Source organism: Ambystoma mexicanum, chromosome 14 (assembly GCF_040938575.1).
Source record: "Ambystoma mexicanum isolate Mex_15411 chromosome 14, UKY_AmexF1_1, whole genome shotgun sequence".
In the NCBI taxonomy this organism is placed as follows: domain Eukaryota; kingdom Metazoa; phylum Chordata; class Amphibia; order Caudata; family Ambystomatidae; genus Ambystoma; species Ambystoma mexicanum.
In genome coordinates this window covers 547,717,086-547,738,096 of record NC_090940.1, presented here as the reverse complement: position 1 = coordinate 547,738,096, position 21,011 = coordinate 547,717,086, and positions in this window count along the sequence as shown.

Below are 21,011 nucleotides of genomic sequence, written 5' to 3'. Positions count from 1 at the left end.
TGCAAATGTTTTTGGGACATTCAGAGCTCTCTGACACAGTTTTTGGCCACCATCATTTGCTGGACTTTAGGGGGTCTAGGATGCCTGTAAACCCCTTTTTTGGGCCTCCAAAGTTTTCAACATTTTTGCAGGCCTAAAATGCATTTTAAGGCCTTTTTTGGGCTGCTAACATATTCTGAACTTATGGGGTGTAGGATGCATTTTTCGTGCCCAAAATATTTTTGGGAATTTCAGTGGTCTAGTATGCGGGTTAATGCCCCTTTCAGGTTGCAAATGTTTTTGGGACATTCAGAGCTCTCTGACACAGTTTTTGGGCCACCAACATTTTCTGGACTTTAGGGGGTCTAGGATGCCTGTAAACCCCTTTTTTGGGCATCCAAAGTTTTCAACATTTTTGCAGGCCTAAGATGCATTCTAAGGCCTTTTTTGGGCTGATAACATACTCTGAACTTTCAGGGGTGTAGGATGCATTATTCGTGCCCAAAATATTTTTGGTAATTTCAGTGGTCTAGAATGCGGGTTAATGCCGCTATCAGGCTGCAAATGTTTTTGGGACATTCAGAGCTCTCTGACACAGTTTTTGGCCACAAACATTTGCTGGACTTTAGGGGGTCTAGGATGCCTGTAAACCCCTTTTTTGGGCCTCCAAAGTTTTCAACATTTTTGCAGGCCTAAGATGCATTTTAAGGCCTTTTTTGGGCTGATAAAATACTCTGAACTTTCAGGGGTGTAGGATGCATTTTTCGTCCCAAAATATTTTTGGGAATTTAAGTAGTCTAGAATGTAGGTTTATGCCCCTATCAGGCTGCAAATGTTTTTGGGACATTCAGAGCTCTCTGACACAGTTTTTGGCCACCATCATTTGCTGGACTTTACGGGGTCTAGGATGCCTGTAAACCCCTTTTTTGGGCCTCCAAAGTTTTCAACATTTTTGCAGGCCTAATATGCATTTTAAGGCCTTTTTTGGGCTGCTAACATACTCTGAACTTTCAGGGGTGTAGGATGCATTTTTCGTCCCAAAATATTTTTGGGAATTTAAGTAGTCTAGAATGTAGGTTTATGCCCCTATCAGGCTGCAAATGTTTTTGGGACATTCAGAGCTCTCTGACACAGTTTTTGGCCACCATCATTTGCTGGACTTTAGGGGGTCTAGGATGCCTGTAAACCCCTTTTTTGGGCCTCCAAAGTTTTCAACATTTTTGCAGGTCTAATATGCATTTTAAGGCCTTTTTTGGGCTGATAACATACTCTGAACTTTCAGGGGTGTAGGATGCATTTTTCGTCCCAAAATATTTTTGGGAATTTAAGTAGTCTAGAATGTAGGTTTATGCCCCTATCAGGCTGCAAATGTTTTTGGGACATTCAGAGCTCTCTGACACAGTTTTTGGGCCGCCAAAATTTTCTGGACTTTAGGGGGTCTAGGATGCCTGTAAACCCCTTTTATGGGCCTCCAAAGTTTTCAACATTTTTGCAGGCCTAAGATGCATTCTAAGGCCTTTTTTGGGCTGATAACATACTCCGAACTTTCAGGGGTGTAGGATGCATTTTTCGTGCCCAAAATATTTTGGGGAATTTAAGTAGTCTAGAATGTAGGTTAATGCCCCTATCAGGCTGCAAATGTTTTTGGGACATTCAGAGCTCTCTGACACAGTTTTTGGCCACCATAATTTGCTGGACTTTAGGGGGTCTAGGATGCCTGTAAACCCCTTTTTTGGGCCTCCAAAATTTTCAACATTTTTGCAGGTCTAATATGCATTTTAAGGCCTTTTTTGGGCTGATAACATACTCTGAACTTTCAGGGGTGTAGGATGCATTTTTCGTCCCAAAATATTTTTGGGAATTTAAGTAGTCTAGAATGTAGGTTTATGCCCCTATCAGGCTGCAAATGTTTTTGGGACATTCAGAGCTCTCTGACACAGTTTTTGGGCCGCCAAAATTTTCTGGACTTTAGGGGGTCTAGGATGCCTGTAAACCCCTTTTATGGGCCTCCAAAGTTTTCAACATTTTTGCAGGCCTAAGATGCATTCTAAGGCCTTTTTTGGGCTGATAACATACTCCGAACTTTCAGGGGTGTAGGATGCATTTTTCGTGCCCAAAATATTTTGGGGAATTTAAGTAGTCTAGAATGTAGGTTAATGCCCCTATCAGGCTGCAAATGTTTTTGGGACATTCAGAGCTCTCTGACACAGTTTTTGGCCACCATCATTTGCTGGACTTTAGGGGGTCTAGGATGCCTGTAAAACCCTTTTTTGGGCCTCCAAAGTTTTCAACATTTTTGCAGGCCTAAGATGCATTTTAAGGCCTTTTTTGGGCTGCTAACATATTCTGAACTTTCAGGGGTGTAGGATGCATTATTCGTGCCCAAAATATTTTTGGGAATTTCAGTGGTCTAGAATGCGGGTTAATGCCGCTATCAGGCTGCAAATGTTTTTGGGACATTCAGAGCTCTCTGACACAGTTTTTGGCCACAAACATTTGCTGGACTTTAGGGGGTCTAGGATGCCTGTAAACCCCTTTTTTGGGCCTCCAAAGTTTTCAACATTTTTGCAGGCCTAAGATGCATTTTAAGGCCTTTTTTGGGCTGCTAACATATTCTGAACTTTCAGGGGTGTAGGATGCATTTTTCGTGCCCAAAATATTTTTGGGAATTTCAGTGGTCTAGAATGCGGGTTAATGCCCCTTTCAGGCTGCAAATGTTTTTGGGACATTCAGAGCTCTGTGGCTCAGTTTTTGGGCCACCAACATTTGCTGGACTTTAGGGGGTCTAGGATGCCTGTAAACCCCTTTTTTGGGCCTCCAAAGTTTTCAACATTTTTGCAGGCCTAAAATGTATTCTAAGGCCTTTTTTGGGCTGATAACATATTCTAAACTGTCAGGGGTGTAGGATGCATTTTTCGTGCCCAAAATATTTTTGGGAATTTCAGTGGTCTAGAATGCGGGTTAATGCCCCTTTCGGGCTGCAAATGTTTTTGGGACATTCAGAGCTCACTGGCACAGTGTTTGGGCCACCAACATTTTCTGGACTTTAGGGGGATCTAGGATGCCTGTAAACCCCTTTTTTGGGCCTCCAAGTTTTTCAACATTTTTGCAGCCTAAGATGCATTCTAAGGCCGTTTTTGGGCTGATAACATATTCTAAACTGTCAGGGGTGTAGGATGCATTTTTCGTGCCCAAAATATTTTTGGGAATTTCAGTGGTGTAGGATGCGGGTTAATGCCCCTTTCGAGCTGCAAACGTCTTTGGGACATTCAGAGCTCAATGGCAGAGTTTTTGGGCCACCAACATTTTCTGGACTTTAGGGGGTCTAGGATGCCTGTAAACCCCTTTTTTGGGCCTCCAAAGTTTTCAACATTTTTGCAGGCCTAAGATGCATTCTAAGACCTTTTTTGGGCTGATAACATATTCTAAACTGCCAGGGGTGTAGGATGCATTTTTCGGGCCCAAAATATTTTTGGGAATTTCAGTGGTCTAGGATGCAGGTTAATGCCCCTTTCGGGCTGCAAATGTTTTTGGGACATTCAGAACTCTCTGGCACAGTGTTTGGGCAACCAACATTTTCTGGACTTTAGGGGGTCTAGGATGCCTGTAAACCCCTTTTTTGGGCATCCAAAGTTTTCAACATTTTTGCAGGGCTAAAATGCAGTTTAAGGCCTTTTTTGGGATGCCAACATATTCTGAACTTTCAGGGGTGTAGGATGCATTTTTTGTGCCCAAAATATTTTTGGGAATTTCAGTGGTCTAGTATGCGGGTTAATGCCCCTTTCGGGCTGCAAATGTTTTTGGGACATTCAGAGCTCTCTGGCACAGTGTTTGGGCCACCAACATTTTCTGGACTTTAGGGGGTCTAGGATGCTTGTAAACCCCTTTTTTGGGCCTCTAAAGTTTTCAATATTTTTGCTTTCCTAATATGCATTTTAAGGCCTTTTTTGGGCTGATAACATACTCTGAACTTTCAGGGGTGTAGGATGCATTTTTCGTCCCAAAATATTTTTGGGAATTTAAGTAGTCTAGAATGTAGGTTTATGCCCCTATCAGGCTGCAAATGTTTTTGGGACATTCAGAGCTCTCTGACACAGTTTTTGGGCCGCCAAAATTTTCAGGACTTTAGGGGGTCTACGATGCCTGTAAACCCCTTTTATGGGCCTCCAAAGTTTTCAACATTTTTGCAGGCCTAAGATGCATTCTAAGGCCTTTTTTGGGCTGATAACATACTCCGAACTTTCAGGGGTGTAGGATGCATTTTTCGTGCCCAAAATATTTTTGGGAATTTAAGTAGTCTAGAATGTAGGTTAATGCCCCTATCAGGCTGCAAATGTTTTTGGGACATTCAGAGCTCTCTGACACAGTTTTTGGCCACCATCATTTGCTGGACTTTAGGGGGTCTAGGATGCCTGTAAACCCCTTTTTTGGGCCTCCAAAGTTTTCAACATTTTTGCAGGCCTAAAATGTATTCTAAGGCCTTTTTTGGGCTGATAACATATTCTAAACTGTCAAGGGTGTAGGATGCATTTTTCGTGCCCAAAATTTTTTTCGGAATTTAAGTAGTCTAGAATGTAGGTTAATGCCCCTATCAGGCTGCAAATGTTTTTGGGACATTCAGAGCTCTCTGACACAGTTTTTGGCCACCATCATTTGCTGGACTTTTGGGGGTCTAGGATGCCTGTAAACCCCTTTTTTGGGCCTCCAAAGTTTTCAACATTTTTGCAGGCCTAAGATGCATTCTAAGGCCTTTTTTGGGCTGATAACATACTCTGAACTTTCAGGGGTGTAGGATGCATTTTTCGTCCTAAAATATTTTTGGGAATTTAAGTAGTCTAGAATGTAGGTTTATGCCCCTATCAGGCTGCAAATGTTTTTGGGACATTCAGAGCTCTCTGACACAGTTTTTGGCCACCATCATTTGCTGGACTTTAGGGGGTCTAGGATGCCTGTAAACCCCTTTTTTGGGCCTCCAAAGTTTTCAACATTTTTGCAGGCCTAATATGCATTTTAAGGCCTTTTTTGGGCTGCTAACATATTCTGAACTTATGGGGTGTAGGATGCATTTTTCGTGCCCAAAATATTTTTGGGAATTTCAGTGGTCTAGTATGCGGGTTAATGCCCCTTTCAGGTTGCAAATGTTTTTGGGACATTCAGAGCTCTCTGACACAGTTTTTGGGCCACCAACATTTTCTGGACTTTAGGGGGTCTAGGATGCCTGTAAAACCCTTTTTTGGGCCTCCAAAGTTTTCAACATTTTTGCAGGCCTAAGATGCATTTTAAGGCCTTTTTTGGGCTGCTAACATATTCTGAACTTTCAGGGGTGTAGGATGCATTTTTCGTGCCCAAAATATTTTTGGGAATTTCAGTGGTCTAGAATGCGGGTTAATGCCCCTTTCAGGCTGCAAATGTTTTTGGGACATTCAGAGCTCTGTGGCTCAGTTTTTGGACCACCAACATTTTCTGGACTTTAGGGGTCTAGGATGCCTGTAAACCCCTTTTTTGGGCCTCTAAAGTTTTCAATATTTTTGCTGGTCTAAGATGCATTTTAAGGCCTTTTTCGGGCTGCTAACATATTCTAAACTGTCAGGGGTGTAGGATGCATTTTTCGTGCCCAAAATATTTTTGGGAATTTCAGTGGTCTAAGAAGCGGGTTAATGCCCCTTTCGAGCTGCAGATGTTTTTCGGCCATTCAGAGCTCTCTGGCACAGTTTTTGGCCACAAACATTTGCTGGACTTTAGGGGGTCTAGGATGCCTGTAAACCCCTTATTTGGGCCTCCAAAGTTTTTAACATTTTTGCAGGCCTAAGATGCATTTTAAGGTCTTTTTTGGGCTGCTAACATATTCTAAACTGTCAGGGGTGTAGGATGCATTTTTCGTGCCCAAAATATTTTTGGGAATTTCAGTGGTCTAGAATGCGGGTTAATGCCCCTATCAGGATGCAAATGTTTTTGGGACATTCAGAGCTCTCTGACACAGTTTTTGGCCACAAACATTTACTGGACTTTAGGGGGTCTAGGATGCCTGTAAACCCCTTATTTGGGCCTCCAAAGTTTTTAACATTTTTGCCAGCCTAAGATGCATTCTAAGGCCTTTTTTGGGCTGATAACATATTCTAAACTGTCAAGGGTGTAGGATGCATTATTCGTGCCCAAAATATTTTTGGGAATTTCAGTGGTCTAGAATGCGGGTTAATGCCGCTATCAGGCTGCAAATGTTTTTGGGACAATCAGAGCTCTCTGACACAGTTTTTGGCCACAAACATTTGCTGGACTTTAGGGGGTCTGGGATGCCTGTAAAACCCTTTTTTGGGCCTCCAAAGTTTTCAACATTTTTGCAGGCCTAAGATGCATTTTAAGGCCTTTTTTGGGCTGCTAACATATTCTGAACTTTCAGGGGTGTAGGATGCATTATTCGTGCCCAAAATATTTTTGGGAACTTCAGTGGTCTAGAATGCGGGTTAATGCCGCTATCAGGCTGCAAATGTTTTTGGGACATTCAGAGCTCTCTGACACAGTTTTTGGCCACAAACATTTGCTGGACTTTAGGGGGTCTAGGATGCCTGTAAACCCCTTTTTTGGGCCTCCAAAGTTTTCAACATTTTTGCAGGCCTAAGATGCATTTTAAGGCCTTTTTTGGGCTGCTAACATATTCTGAACGTTCAGGGGTGCAGGATGCATTTTTCGTGCCCAAAATATTTTTGGGAATTTCAGTGGTCTAGGATGCAGGTTAATGCCACTTTCGGGCTGCAAATGTTTTTGGGACATTCAGAACTCTCTGGCACAGTTTTTGGGCCAACCACATTTTCTGGACTTTAGGGGGTCTACGATGCCTGTAAACCCCTTTTTTGGGCCTCCAACGTTTTCAACATTTTTGCAGGCCTAAGATGCATTCTTAGGCCTTTTTTGGGCTGATAACATATTCTAAACTGTCAGGGGTGTAGGATGTATTTTTTCGTGCCCAAAATATTTTTGGGAATTTCAGTGGTCTAGAATGCGGGTTAATGCCCCTATCAGGCTGCACATGTTTTTGGGACATTCAGAGCTCTCTGACACAGTTTTTGGGCCACCAACATTTTCTGGACTTTAGGGGGTCTAGGATGCCTGTAACCCCCTTCTTTGGGCATCCAAAGTTTTCAACATGTTTGCAGGGTTAAGATGTATTTTAAAGTCTTTTTTGGGCTGATAACATATTCTAAACTGTCAGGGGTGTAGGATGCATTTTTCGTGCCCAAAATATTTTTGGGAATTTCAGTGGTATAAGAAGCGGGTTAATGCCCCTTTCGAGCTGCAGATGTTTTTCGGCCATTCAGAGCTCTCTGGCACAGTTTTTGGCCACAAACATTTGCTGGACTTTAGGGGGTCTAGGATGCCTGTAAACCCCTTTTTTGGGCCTCCAAAGTTTTCAACATTTTTGCAGGCCTAAAATGTATTCTAAGGCCTTTTTTGGGCTGATAACATATTCTAAACTGTCAGGGGTGTAGGATTGTAGGGTATTTTGTGGAGATTTGGGGCCTGACGGTATTTTATTACCGCCGAGAAATAACTTAGCAATAATCACTCTTTGTATTCAGATTTGGCCATGTGCAACAATAATACAATGGACATGCATTATTTCAGCACCCAGACCTGCATATTTGGTATACGTGGTTGGTGGTATTTTGGTGAGCATAATTCCCTTGTTTTATTTGTGGCCCCAATGTCCAGAATCCCTTATCTTCGCTTAGATTTTTCGTGTGATCACTAGAGAGACCTCAGACCTGCATTCTAGGGAAACCACAATTTCCAGGGATAGTGTTGGTGCGCCACCATGGGCAAACTCACTGACTTATTTACGACAGAGAGCTATATGTGGTAGTCTTGTGGTAATTTCCACTACCTTATATACGGTAGGGAGCTATGTTCAGAGAGTCTCTCTTCCCGTTGGCTCATGTACCTCCAACAAGTTATACTACAGTCACTCACAATTATTCATACTGATTCTGACATACACACATCTGTCTTAAAATGACCATTGCACTGTTTAAAAATCTCCCCACATCATTGGCATTGTAATGGTAAATAGAAAATAAACCACCCGTCTGTTTTCAAATATTTTCTGTATTATAAAATTTGCATTTAGACATGATCTCATTCTTTACAGCAATAAAAGGGAACAATCAAAGCATTTTCAATGACACACTGCAATTATAGTGGCGGAGAACAGAACTTAAATTGCAACATTAGCACTTGATTAAGACACGCACGGGACTTTCATTTTTCTACACTGACTGCATACTTTCGTGCACACACACAGCTCCCCCAGTTAGGTAATTACCTTATCTGTTCAGAGGATTCTCTCTGTGAATGTGGCTCTCTTGGCTTAACTCCAACAAAAAGGAACGCTTGCCTTCTCAAGCCGGGGTCATTGCCTGGAATTCTCAGCTTTTTCAGATAGGACTGCCTCTGCCAGTGGAAAGGTAATTCTTCCAGCTTTCCCCAGTCTCGACTGCAGCAGGACACCCCCACAGCCAGGTCTTCTCCCCAGTAGTGCAGAAAGATGTCTGCCTATCTTTTTCCCTGCTACTGCCCACTAAAACTTTCCTCTCAGCCCTCTTTATGACGTGTTCCAATGAAATCCATCATCTCTCATCCTCCTACTTTTAAACAATAGCTTCGCTTATACATTTGCAATTGTTGCAAATCTGACTTCCTTCCTCCTGCAGTTACTGTGCACAACAACACGGATAATCAGGCAGAGAAGAGAGGAAAAATCTGCACACTCATTTAACTGGTTTTCAAAATATGCCTAATTCTGCAGTAGAGAACACATTTTATTAGTGAGTTATAATAAAATAAGGTTTTATTAGTCAGGTTAATGGTTAATATGTTAGCTGTTAATTTTCAAATGTGTCTCTAGCAATATAGGCATTTCAGGTGAAAAATAGTGTGCATTTTTAAATGAACACGTGTGCTTTTAACTGTAAAAATAGCTTTGCATCTTATATGTTAAAATCGTTTTTTGACTGAATAGCCTGTCTTTCCTTGTTAATCTGCTAACCCATATAGCAATGCACCGCACCCTTGTGGTGGTGCTGCAAAAAAAAAATGCTACTTGTGCAGTAGTGCTGTAATGCTACTTGTGCAGTAGTGCTGTAATGCTACTTGTGCAGTAGTGCTGTACTCTGTGCTGTAACATGCCAAATATCCTTACATATACCCTCCTTTTGTTTTTAGAACTTGGCTATAATCCAAGCCAATCTCTAAAAACAACTTGTTCTTTCTTTTTCTCTTAAAATGCATGTGTATTGGGATATCTTTCTCTTCCTGACGTAGTCAGTAAAATCAGTAACATTTTCATTTTTACTGATAGCACAATCAACCATCCACCCATGATTAGCACCAGGATAGCCAAACCCACTATTGAGCGTTCCCCCCAGGTTCCCCAATTAAATCTTTCCACTTCTATTATGCCCAGATTACTAATTGTAATATTGTTTTTTCGCAAATTCATTTTCATAACATGTCTTTCTTTGTGATTCAATAAATATTCCACATCTGGATCTATTGGAAAAGTATCCCTTTGAAAAAAATCGATATTTTCCACTTGGCTTTCCCAAACATCATTTGTTACATGGAACAATGTTAATCCCCCAATTGACACAATTGCATCCTTTGGAACCTGTAAATAAAAAACATTATATTTTACCTGTTTAACCACGTATGTTCCATGGTTTAAATGTACTACCGTCATGTTCTTTAAACAGGTACTGACCAACCATTTACCTCTGACCATCTTAGCCTGTGCCATTTCTTCACTCCCCATATTACTAATAATCACTTCACATCCCTCTGATATACTTGGGTCAGATTTCAATCCACAAATAGCATCTGTGGCATCAGGAACAAACGGTTTACCTGGACACATATAATTTTGTTCTTTAAATGTTACACATGTTTCCAGGTTTGGTATTAAATAAACTTCAGGTTCCCATGACTGAAATGCCACCACTTCTGGAGTCTTAATCTTAATGAATTTGTCCTCTTGCCAAAATCCCACGTTGTGTACCCACTTCGTTTGATAAATAAGTTCAGGGGCTACAAATGGGATGCATAGCAAAAATCCGATCTCTAGTCTTTCCAAGTCCACATATAACGGCATTGCATTCCCCATTTCGAATGCAATTCTTATCTGTATAAGGTCAATTTCCCTCCTGGTCAATCTTTCTATCATTTGCCGAATGATATCCTGCGAAACAAAATACAAGGGAATATGTCCTTGAATCAATTGTGAAACTGCAGTTTGAACTTCTCTCATATAATTCGTTAATAGTCTATCAACAGGACTCATTATGTTCAATATTTCATTTAAAGTTCTGTCATGCTTAAGTATTATTTTAGTCGCCCGTTGCATCACATCCGCTTGTTCATTTAGAATGATTGCAGTTTCATTTATGAATCTTACTTGTTCATCCAGTCCCCCTCTAATTCCATCTAATGTCTTTTGTATTATTTCTAGGTCAATACTCAGTTGTTGTGCTTTAGTACTCAGTGTTCCTACCGAAATAGAATTGGCTGTTGATATTGTAGTACCTATTATTGCTCCAATTATAGACATTACCATTGATATCGCGAGCATCACCGCACCTCTCTTTCCTCTCTTCTTCTTAATGTCTGCTGAATTCACGAATGTTTTTTCCAATTGCATTAATATATCTCTTATTGACTGCTTAGCGTCCTCTTTTCTTATTTCCAGCCACTCTTTAGTCTGTTCAATCTTAATTCCGGTATTGTTCAAATGTTTTTCAATCAAAATCTCAGGATTCAATGGTATGTAGATATTTTGGAAAATCATCCTTCTATCACTCATGATGAATCCTGGTGCTTCTTCTACCGCGATACCAGATGCTGGTCCAGGTTCAATGACAACCTGTGCTTCTGAATTCTTGAAGATCCCTCCAAATATCACTATCGTTAAACATGTCATCGGTATCATCTTCAATGCTGATCGCTTTGTAGCCTTGGTCTTCACCCCTCTTTGGGGCTTTCCCGGAATCCGTCCTCGCGGTCTCCAGGACTCCATCGTCTCCCGTGGCCTCTGGTCCCAGAACCTCCGACCAAATAATGTTAATTGTCTTATCAAAATAGAAAATAAACAGATTAAGTACATAGCACAATACTAACTTCATCCTTTTGCCAAAAATAAAACATGCTTGGTAAAAATACTTCGTTTTTTTTTTCTTTTTTCTGAAATTAAACACAAGTTAAAAGAAAACAAACACATATAAAACAGCATTCAATATTTAATACACTTTCTCTCTGCACACCAACCACGAGCTTCCGTTATATGTGCATTTATTTATTTATTTATTTATTTATTTATTTATTTATTTATATTATATATTTTCACATATATTACAGTGTTTATGTGCCATCATAACAATCAACTTTTTTTTAACTTCTTTGTCACTGCCTCCTGATCACACCCATTTATTTTCTCAAGGGACTCTATCCGTTTCCACATGCTCAAGCTGCCTGATCTCATGTCTGGGATGGCATGGTTTGATTTGATTTACATGGACAAACTGCTCTATTGCTGTTTCACCTTCATTTTTCAAAATTTTATACACTACAGGAGAGACTTTATCTATAATTCGAAATGGCCCCTGCCAGGCTGCCAGAAATTTAGAATTTTTCTGTTTACTTTTTCCAAAATGAAACTTGTACACCTGATCCCCTACATTGTATTCCTTTACTGATGTCTTTTTGTCATAATATGACTTAGCACTGTCAGCAGCTCTTTCCAGATTTCTCTGCACAAAAGCAAATGCATGTTGCAAATGCCTCCTCAGTTCATCAATATATTCATGAACTGTGGATGCACTCACTAGAGTTTGCTCATGTGTTCTGTATAGTAGGTGTTGTGGTAACACCATTTTCCTACCTGTTAAGACCTCATGGGGGCTAACACCTGATGCTTTGGCAGGAGTCGACCTGATTGCCATCAAAACCAATGGTAAACGCAAATCCCAGCTGGAACCTGCTTCTGCCACAAATTTCTTTAAAATGTCCACAACAGACCTATTGTTTCTTTCAACTGTACCTGAAGACGCCGCCCGATATGCGATATGTAGTTTCCTTTTCACACCTAGTATTTGCCATACCTTACTCATTAGAGTACTTGTGAAATGACTTCCTCTGTCTGACTCAATTCTTTGTGGCAACCCAAACCTTGAGAACACATGGTTCACCAGCAATGTGGCTGCTGTTTGCGCACTACAATCTGGTGCGGGAATGCACTCAATCCATTTTGACATCAAACATACCACACTCAAAATATAGCGGTGTCCCCTGCTCGACCTTTTTAAAGGACCTACATAGTCTATTTGCAAATCTGACCATGGGAGAGTTAGGCCTCTTTTCATCAATGGTGCTCTATGCATTGGTGAAGCAGGTTTAAATTGGGCGCATACTAGACATCCTCTAGTATATAATTCTACATCTTGGGACATATGTGGCCAGTAAGCATAATCTTTTAGTATTTCTAATGTCTTTTGTGAACCTCTATGGCCTGCAGTTATGGCATCGTGTGCATGGTGTAGCATTAGTCCTCTGAATGAAAGGGGTACTACCCACTGTATTTGCCCTGTTATGGACTCTCTAATCATGAGTCCATCCTGTAATCTAATTCGTGTTTTGTTCTTTAATAACACCCTCAACTCTTCTTTTCCCATACAATCATTTTCTGTTAAAGGATTTTGTTCAGGATCCATCAAATGATTATAATAGATTCCCAAAATTTGATCATTCTTTTGTGCCTCAATCAAATCTTGGTCTGGCGTGTCATGACTCCACTGCACCACCGGTTGATCTACCTCCTTTGGTGCTTTAGAACGTGTGACTGCATCAATTTGTATTTCACCCATTAAATAATCAATAGGTAGCAATTCTCCCATCACAGCCCCAATCTTAGCCAGATGGTCTGCCTTATCATTTCCCTCCTTATCCTCTCCTGGTGTTTTTAAATGCCCACGAATTTTTCTCCAGTATATTGTTAAATTATTTTCTGACACCAATTTGTCTATGGCTTGTATCATTTTTCCATGTTTAAGTGGCTTTTTGTTGTATGTAACCATGCCTCTTGCTTTCCAACCAGGCAAATACTCCACAAAGCTATTCCGTGCATAGTCAGAATCAGTCACCAGGACAATTTCACTGAACTTTTTATCAACTGCAGTAGCAATTGCTTTATAGATGGCTGCCAATTCCGCCACCTGACTGCTCCTATCTCCAATCCTCATCCCTATACTAGGAACGCCTTCACATTTCAACCAGACATTTCCTATTCCTGCCACTAATTGTTTATTACTGTCATTTTCAATGTGAAAAGCACAACCATCCACATATACAGTTGGCAAATCCTTGCATGTTTTTTCATCAAAAGCTTTGTGTGGTGATTGTTCAAACTCCTGCAAACTAGCTTCCACTTCCATTTCATTTGGTATTTGTTCAGCTGCACAGTCATGTAAGTCAGCTAACCCTTGAGCAATTGGGCTCTTTTTATTTTGTCCATATCTTACTTCTACGGGAAAACCTTGTAATGCCAGCGTCCATGAAGTGATTCTGGATTGCGCTAGATTGCCTGATCTAATTCTTTTACTCTCTAAAAATTGCAAAGGTTGATGATTTGTTTCAATAATCACCTTTTCTCCCTGAACAATGGGGCGGAAATGTTGTAGCGCCCACACAGTGGTTAATAGGGCCTTTTCGCATTCATTAAATTTCATTTCAACTTGGGAAAATGCCTTACTTGCATATGCAATGGTTTTGTGATTCAAATCGTGTTTTTGTGATAACACTGCTGACATACAATGTTCAGAAAAGCCTATTTCTATAAAGAAATCCCTGTCCTTTATGGGGTATGCTAAACATGGTGCCTTTACAAGACATTCCTTCAATCTAGCCACTGCATCAGACTGCTCTCTTTCCCATTTCCAGGGAGTATTTAGTTTAAGCAGTTTAGTCAATGGTTGAGTGATTTCTGCATAATTCTCAATAAACTTTCTGTTATAGCCTGTCATCCCTAATAAACTTTTTACTCCTTTCACATTTTTAGGATCTTTTAATCTTTGTATGGCCTCTATTTTCTTCCTTTGTGGATTTAGCCCATGTTCAGTCACTTCATGCCCTAGAAAGTTCACTTTTTTCTTGCACCATTGTGCTTTTTGCAAAGATACTTTGGCGCCTGCTTTCTGCAATTGGCCAAGCACATGTCTTATTTCATCAAAATGGCTTTTAAGGTTTTCATTTTTTATCAAGACATCATCCACATAAACTATTGTCCCTCTTTCCGCTGCATCCGGCATGGCCTTTCTCAAAAATATGCCAAATTCACTCCCACTATTGATGTACCCGAACGGAGCTCTAAGCCAGGCATATTGAGTCCTGTCAAATGTAAAGGAAAATAGGTGTTGTATCTCCTCTGCCAATGGCACACACCAATATCCAGATGTGAGATCTAACGTGGTAAATACATTTGAACCATGTATCTGAGCTAGGCCCTGATCAATGAATGGTAGTGGCCATCTAGATACTGGTACTCTTTTATTTAACTCTCTTAAGTCTGCACACAGCCGCCATTGACCATTTGGCTTTAACACACCTAAAATAGGCGTATTGGATGTGCTATGAATGGGCCTAATTATTCCCCGTGATTCCAAATTTTTAATAATCTCTGCCAATGATTCTAAACATGCCAGCGGTAGTCTATACTGGCGTACAAACACTGGATTTCTGCTACAACCTTCTGGTAGTGTGGCCACATGTAAATCAGTTAAACCACAATCATAAGCATCTTTTGCAAATACATCCTTAAACTCCATAAATATTTCCCTCAGATTGCGTCGATCCTCATCGCTGTTACATGCATCCGCTAAGGAGATCTGCTCTTCTACCATTCTGGAAAATTCTGGAAACTCTTCTGGTAAGGGAATCTCAGCGCTTTCCTCTAACTGTGTGGCTGTGTCTTTTTGTAGGGCTGCCACTTTCAAATATTTTGGCATATCAGCTTCCACTTCAATGGGCTGATTTCCTGTTTCATTTTCATTTAAATTAAATATTATGCAATCCTCTTGATGGCAGCACACTGTCTCATTTGAATCATAAGGATACACAGAATGAATTTTAAATATTCCTTTGGGCTGAGAGTCCAGGTGTTCTGGCAACTCGCCCTTGGCATCTACATATTTTTCAGGAATATTCCCAATCACCATGTTATTTAAATCTGCCGTATAATGTGATTTTTGTATGGCCATTCCTAATGAGGAGTTTTCCTCTAAATGAATATCCTGACAACCTTTATTATTCACCATGATTTTTACAGATCCCTCACCAATGTCTACCAATGGAATGTATTCATAATCCAGGCCTTGCTGTTTTATGGATTCATTCAGGCATACAAATGCATCAGAGCCTTTCATCTGCTGTCCATTTTTGCATTTCAGTGTTATTGCAAACTGTTTTGTAAATGCAGGAACAATAGTATTTTTCCTCATCTGTAATTCGACTGCATAAGGAACTAGTTGTGCACAATGATAAGCCCTTCTTTTGTCTTCAAATTCAGGCGCCGGCCCACCTAGGCGTGACCATATTTTTTGATTAAGGAAATCTAACACCATACACATTCTGTGCATGATGTCATTGCCCATGTAAAATTCATTTTGTGCTCCACTCACTATCCATACATTATGGTAAATTGCTTTCTGCCCAATGCTAATTTCAAGCATGCATCTGCCTGTAATTCGGTTTTCAAAGTCTGGACTGTCCAACCCAGAAACATATTGGTTTTTAATCCTAAATTTCGGGATTTCTTCCCTCTCCATAATTTTTTGCAACAATTTCTCATTAATGAAACTCCTTTCATGTTCAAGCGCTAAAGTGGCTTTTATTGTTTTAAGATAATCATTTATACCAGCGTGAACCCATGGTTGCTCATCTTCCATGTGTATCTCTGCCAGAGTGGTAATGTGTTTTTCTGAATCTGTTTTAGGAACAATATTCTGTTTGCATGTATTCTCTTTTAAATAGAAACGTAATGTGTGTTCGTCTATGGCAGTCTGCCAATCTTTCCTTGGGTCCAAGTATATTTGTACAGGTAGTTTTTCATTGTCGCTCTGATCTTTGTCTTGACACCTTAATATAACAGTGACACTAGGTATGCAGCTATTCTGGAGATATACCTCCACAGCATCATTTGTTTTGGCAACGGTGTGACATTCTTTTATATTGCTGTTTTGTGATTTTAGTTTCTTCTTCATGTCCTGTCTCTCAGATTGTGGGTACTGGCCCCTATATTGATTTCCATTATCAGTAAATCGATCCACATATCGGGGCCTATCCTGATTACCATATATCATGGTGCTGGGATCAAATCTGCTCTGTGTCCCCAATGACTGGTAGGGACCATCATTTCTTTGATCTTGATTTTGTCTCTGGTTATTGTTCATACCTGCCATATCAGACCGGTATCTTACCCGGGGTCTATCTCCTAAATATCTAGGGCTGATGTAGCTCTCTCTATTACTAGGATCATGTGATTGGAACATTGGTACAGTAAATGGCGATCTTTGTTGATTACCCCTTTGTTCAGGTGTCACATTATTTTTACCTTGGCTTTGAGCAGACTCAAGGGACATTTTGGCTGACCTGATTTCCATTACTGTGGCTGAGGGTTCTTTAGATTTAGGCCTAGTATCTTTCATTTTATCACTTTCTCTACCCTGACAATAGAGTACCTCATATAGCTTGGTGCTTTGATGTACAATCCATTCAAGGGACTTGTCACGGTCAAATTCACGGACCAATTGGGATATGATGTCTTTCTGTAGCCCATAGAAGTATGCGGTTTTAAACTCATTGGAATTTGAGTCAAAAGATACATCAAAGCGAGAGAATGCTCTTTTTAAGTCTTGTAAAAATTGGCGAGGTGATGTATTAGGTCCAGCAGTAATAGTGTACGCAACTTTCTTTGCCTCCTGCAATGACTGAAAAGGAGAAAAATGGCGCCTAATTTCTTTTTCAAACTCCAGCCATGTCATATTCTGCTGTTCATTTAATCCCCTTATGATGCTGGCCGTCGGGGCATCTAAAGTTAAATGAAAATATTGTCTGTACTGTTCCTTAGGTATCTGGAGCGCTTTAAAAATGTCATGCACCGCTTCTAAGTGATCCTCAATGCAGCATTCACCTCCCTTTTTAAATGGTTTGATCAGGGCTTTAATGGATTTCATTATTTTTATGGGGCTACTTGTTGCAATGCATGGAATTGCACTATTTTGTGATTCAATCCTGTTTTCAGGTGTATGAGATTGGTGGCTGCCCCCAATGGGAGTATCAAATCCCCCAAGGGCGCTGCAACCAAGTTCAGTCACCGGCCCTGTCACTGGGGCACTAGCTCTTTGGGCAGAGCTAGAATTCACCTCCACTCCATTGAATGTGGTACCCTGCCGCCTCTCCTGGGACCTGGGAATGCACATTTGCTGTTCTAAGTCCTTACACTTTTTAAGGAGTCTGTTGGCTTCATCATGCAAATAATTATTTTCATCACTCATTTTATTAATTGCCTCCTGCATATCGCACATTTGCATTTGGCATTCATTGAACTCTTTATTTCTCTTGTCTCTTTCTTGAATCATTTTAATCATTTCTTGTTCTGCACTCTGGAGATCACCTTCTTTTTCGCAATGTTCTTTTTGTAAAATCTGCATTTCTGAAACAACCTCATCTTTATCCTGCCTAATGTGATCCACTAAGGCTTTTAAGTGTGTCAATTCTTGCTCACTATCTTCAAATTGTTTCTTGCTTTTGGATAACTGAGTATCAAAGTCTCTGCATTTTAATTGCATGTCTTTTTGGCATACATCCAATTCTGCTCTCAACATTTCCTGATTTTTACTTGCCCCATCTAATTCAGTCTTTAACCTGTTAATTAGCTGAGTATCATTCTCTTGCATTCGCAGTGACTTGTTTAAAATAAACCATATTTTGCCGCATAGCCGTATTAAACAGTCTTTCTCTGCACTTTTATCGGCTGCATTCAATAATCTTGTAAGGCAGACCTGAATTATGCTGCCTTCTGCAAAAATATTGTCTAGTTTTTCTTTCTGCACCTCACCCTGAATGCGGTTACTCCATTCTAAGGTACTGTTCGAAGACCAATTCCCATGTGCAAATAACTTTGCCTCTAAATATTGCACTAGATCTGAGAATGTGGTTTCCCTTTGTGACATTCTGAAATTCGTTTTTAGTGGCACACTGCTATTATAAAATGGGTTCCCTTTAATGTGCAAATGGCAGTGTGAGACACGCTTGCCACGCCCAGTAGGTACTCTGTGATCACTTTCCCGGCCTGCAACGCACCATAAATATGTAGGGTATTTTGTGGAGATTTGGGGCCTGACGGTATTTTATTACCGCCGAGAAATAACTTAGCAATAATCACTCTTTGTATTCAGATTTGGCCATGTGCAACAATAATACAATGGACATGCATTATTTCAGCACCCAGACCTGCATATTTGGTATACGTGGTTGGTGGTATTTTGGTGAGCATAATTCCCTTGTTTTATTTGTGGCCCCAATGTCCAGAATCCCTTATCTTCGCTTAGATTTTTCGTGTGATCACTAGAGAGACCTCAGACCTGCATTCTAGGGAAACCACAATTTCCAGGGATAGTGTTGGTGCGCCACCATGGGCAAACTCACTGACTTATTTACGACAGAGAGCTATATGTGGTAGTCTTGTGGTAATTTCCACTACCTTATATACGGTAGGGAGCTATGTTCAGAGAGTCTCTCTTCCCGTTGGCTCATGTACCTCCAACAAGTTATACTACAGTCACTCACAATTATTCATACTGATTCTGACATACACACATCTGTCTTAAAATGACCATTGCACTGTTTAAAAATCTCCCCACATCATTGGCATTGTAATGGTAAATAGAAAATAAACCACCCGTCTGTTTTCAAATATTTTCTGTATTATAAAATTTGCATTTAGACATGATCTCATTCTTTACAGCAATAAAAGGGAACAATCAAAGCATTTTCAATGACACACTGCAATTATAGTGGCGGAGAACAGAACTTAAATTGCAACATTAGCACTTGATTAAGACACGCACGGGACTTTCATTTTTCTACACTGACTGCATACTTTCGTGCACACACACAGCTCCCCCAGTTAGGTAATTACCTTATCTGTTCAGAGGATTCTCTCTGTGAATGTGGCTCTCTTGGCTTAACTCCAACAAAAAGGAACGCTTGCCTTCTCAAGCCGGGGTCATTGCCTGGAATTCTCAGCTTTTTCAGATAGGACTGCCTCTGCCAGTGGAAAGGTAATTCTTCCAGCTTTCCCCAGTCTCGACTGCAGCAGGACACCCCCACAGCCAGGTCTTCTCCCCAGTAGTGCAGAAAGATGTCTGCCTATCTTTTTCCCTGCTACTGCCCACTAAAACTTTCCTCTCAGCCCTCTTTATGACGTGTTCCAATGAAATCCATCATCTCTCATCCTCCTACTTTTAAACAATAGCTTCGCTTATACATTTGCAATTGTTGCAAATCTGACTTCCTTCCTCCTGCAGTTACTGTGCACAACAACACGGATAATCAGGCAGAGAAGAGAGGAAAAATCTGCACACTCATTTAACTGGTTTTCAAAATATGCCTAATTCTGCAGTAGAGAACACATTTTATTAGTGAGTTATAATAAAATAAGGTTTTATTAGTCAGGTTAATGGTTAATATGTTAGCTGTTAATTTTCAAATGTGTCTCTAGCAATATAGGCATTTCAGGTGAAAAATAGTGTGCATTTTTAAATGAACACGTGTGCTTTTAACTGTAAAAATAGCTTTGCATCTTATATGTTAAAATCGTTTTTTGACTGAATAGCCTGTCTTTCCTTGTTAATCTGCTAACCCATATAGCAATGCACCGCACCCTTGTGGTGGTGCTGCAAAAAAAAAATGCTACTTGTGCAGTAGTGCTGTAATGCTACTTGTGCAGTAGTGCTGTAATGCTACTTGTGCAGTAGTGCTGTACTCTGTGCTGTAACATGCCAAATATCCTTACAGGATGCATTTTTCGTGCCCAAAATATTTTTGGGAATTTCAGTGGTCTAGAATGCGGGTTAATGCCCCTTTCGGGCTGCAAATGTTTTTGGGACATTCAGAGCTCACTGGCACAGTGTTTGGGCCACCAACATTTTCTGGACTTTAGGGGGATCTAGGATGCCTGTAAACCCCTTTTTTGGGCCTCCAAGTTTTTCAACATTTTTGCAGCCTAAGATGCATTCTAAGGCCGTTTTTGGGCTGATAACATATTCTAAACTGTCAGGGGTGTAGGATGCATTTTTCGTGCCCAAAATATTTTTGGGAATTTCAGTGGTGTAGGATGCGGGTTAATGCCCCTTTCGAGCTGCAAATGTCTTTGGGACATTCAGAGCTCAATGGCAGAGTTTTTGGGCCACCAACATTTTCTGGACTTTAGGGGGTCTAGGATGCCTGTAAACCCCTTTTTTGGGCCTCCAAAGTTTTCAACATTTTTGCAGGCCTAAGATGCATTCTAAGACCTTTTTTGGGCTGATAACATATTCTAAACTGCCAGGGGTGTAGGATGCATTTTTCGGGCCCAAAATATTTTTGGGAATTTCAGTGGTCTAGGATGCAGGTTAATGCCCCTTTCGGGCTGCAAATGTTTTTGGGACATTCAGAACTCTCTGGCACAGTGTTTGGGCAACCAACATTTTCTGGACTTTAGGGGGTCTAGGATGCCTGTAAACCCCTTTTTTGGGCATCCAAAGTTTTCAACATTTTTGCAGGGCTAAAATGCAGTTTAAGGCCTTTTTTGGGATGCCAACATATTCTGAACTTTCAGGGGTGTAGGATGCATTTTTTGTGCCCAAAATATTTTTGGGAATTTCAGTGGTCTAGTATGCGGGTTAATGCCCCTTTCGGGCTGCAAATGTTTTTGGGACATTCAGAGCTCTCTGGCA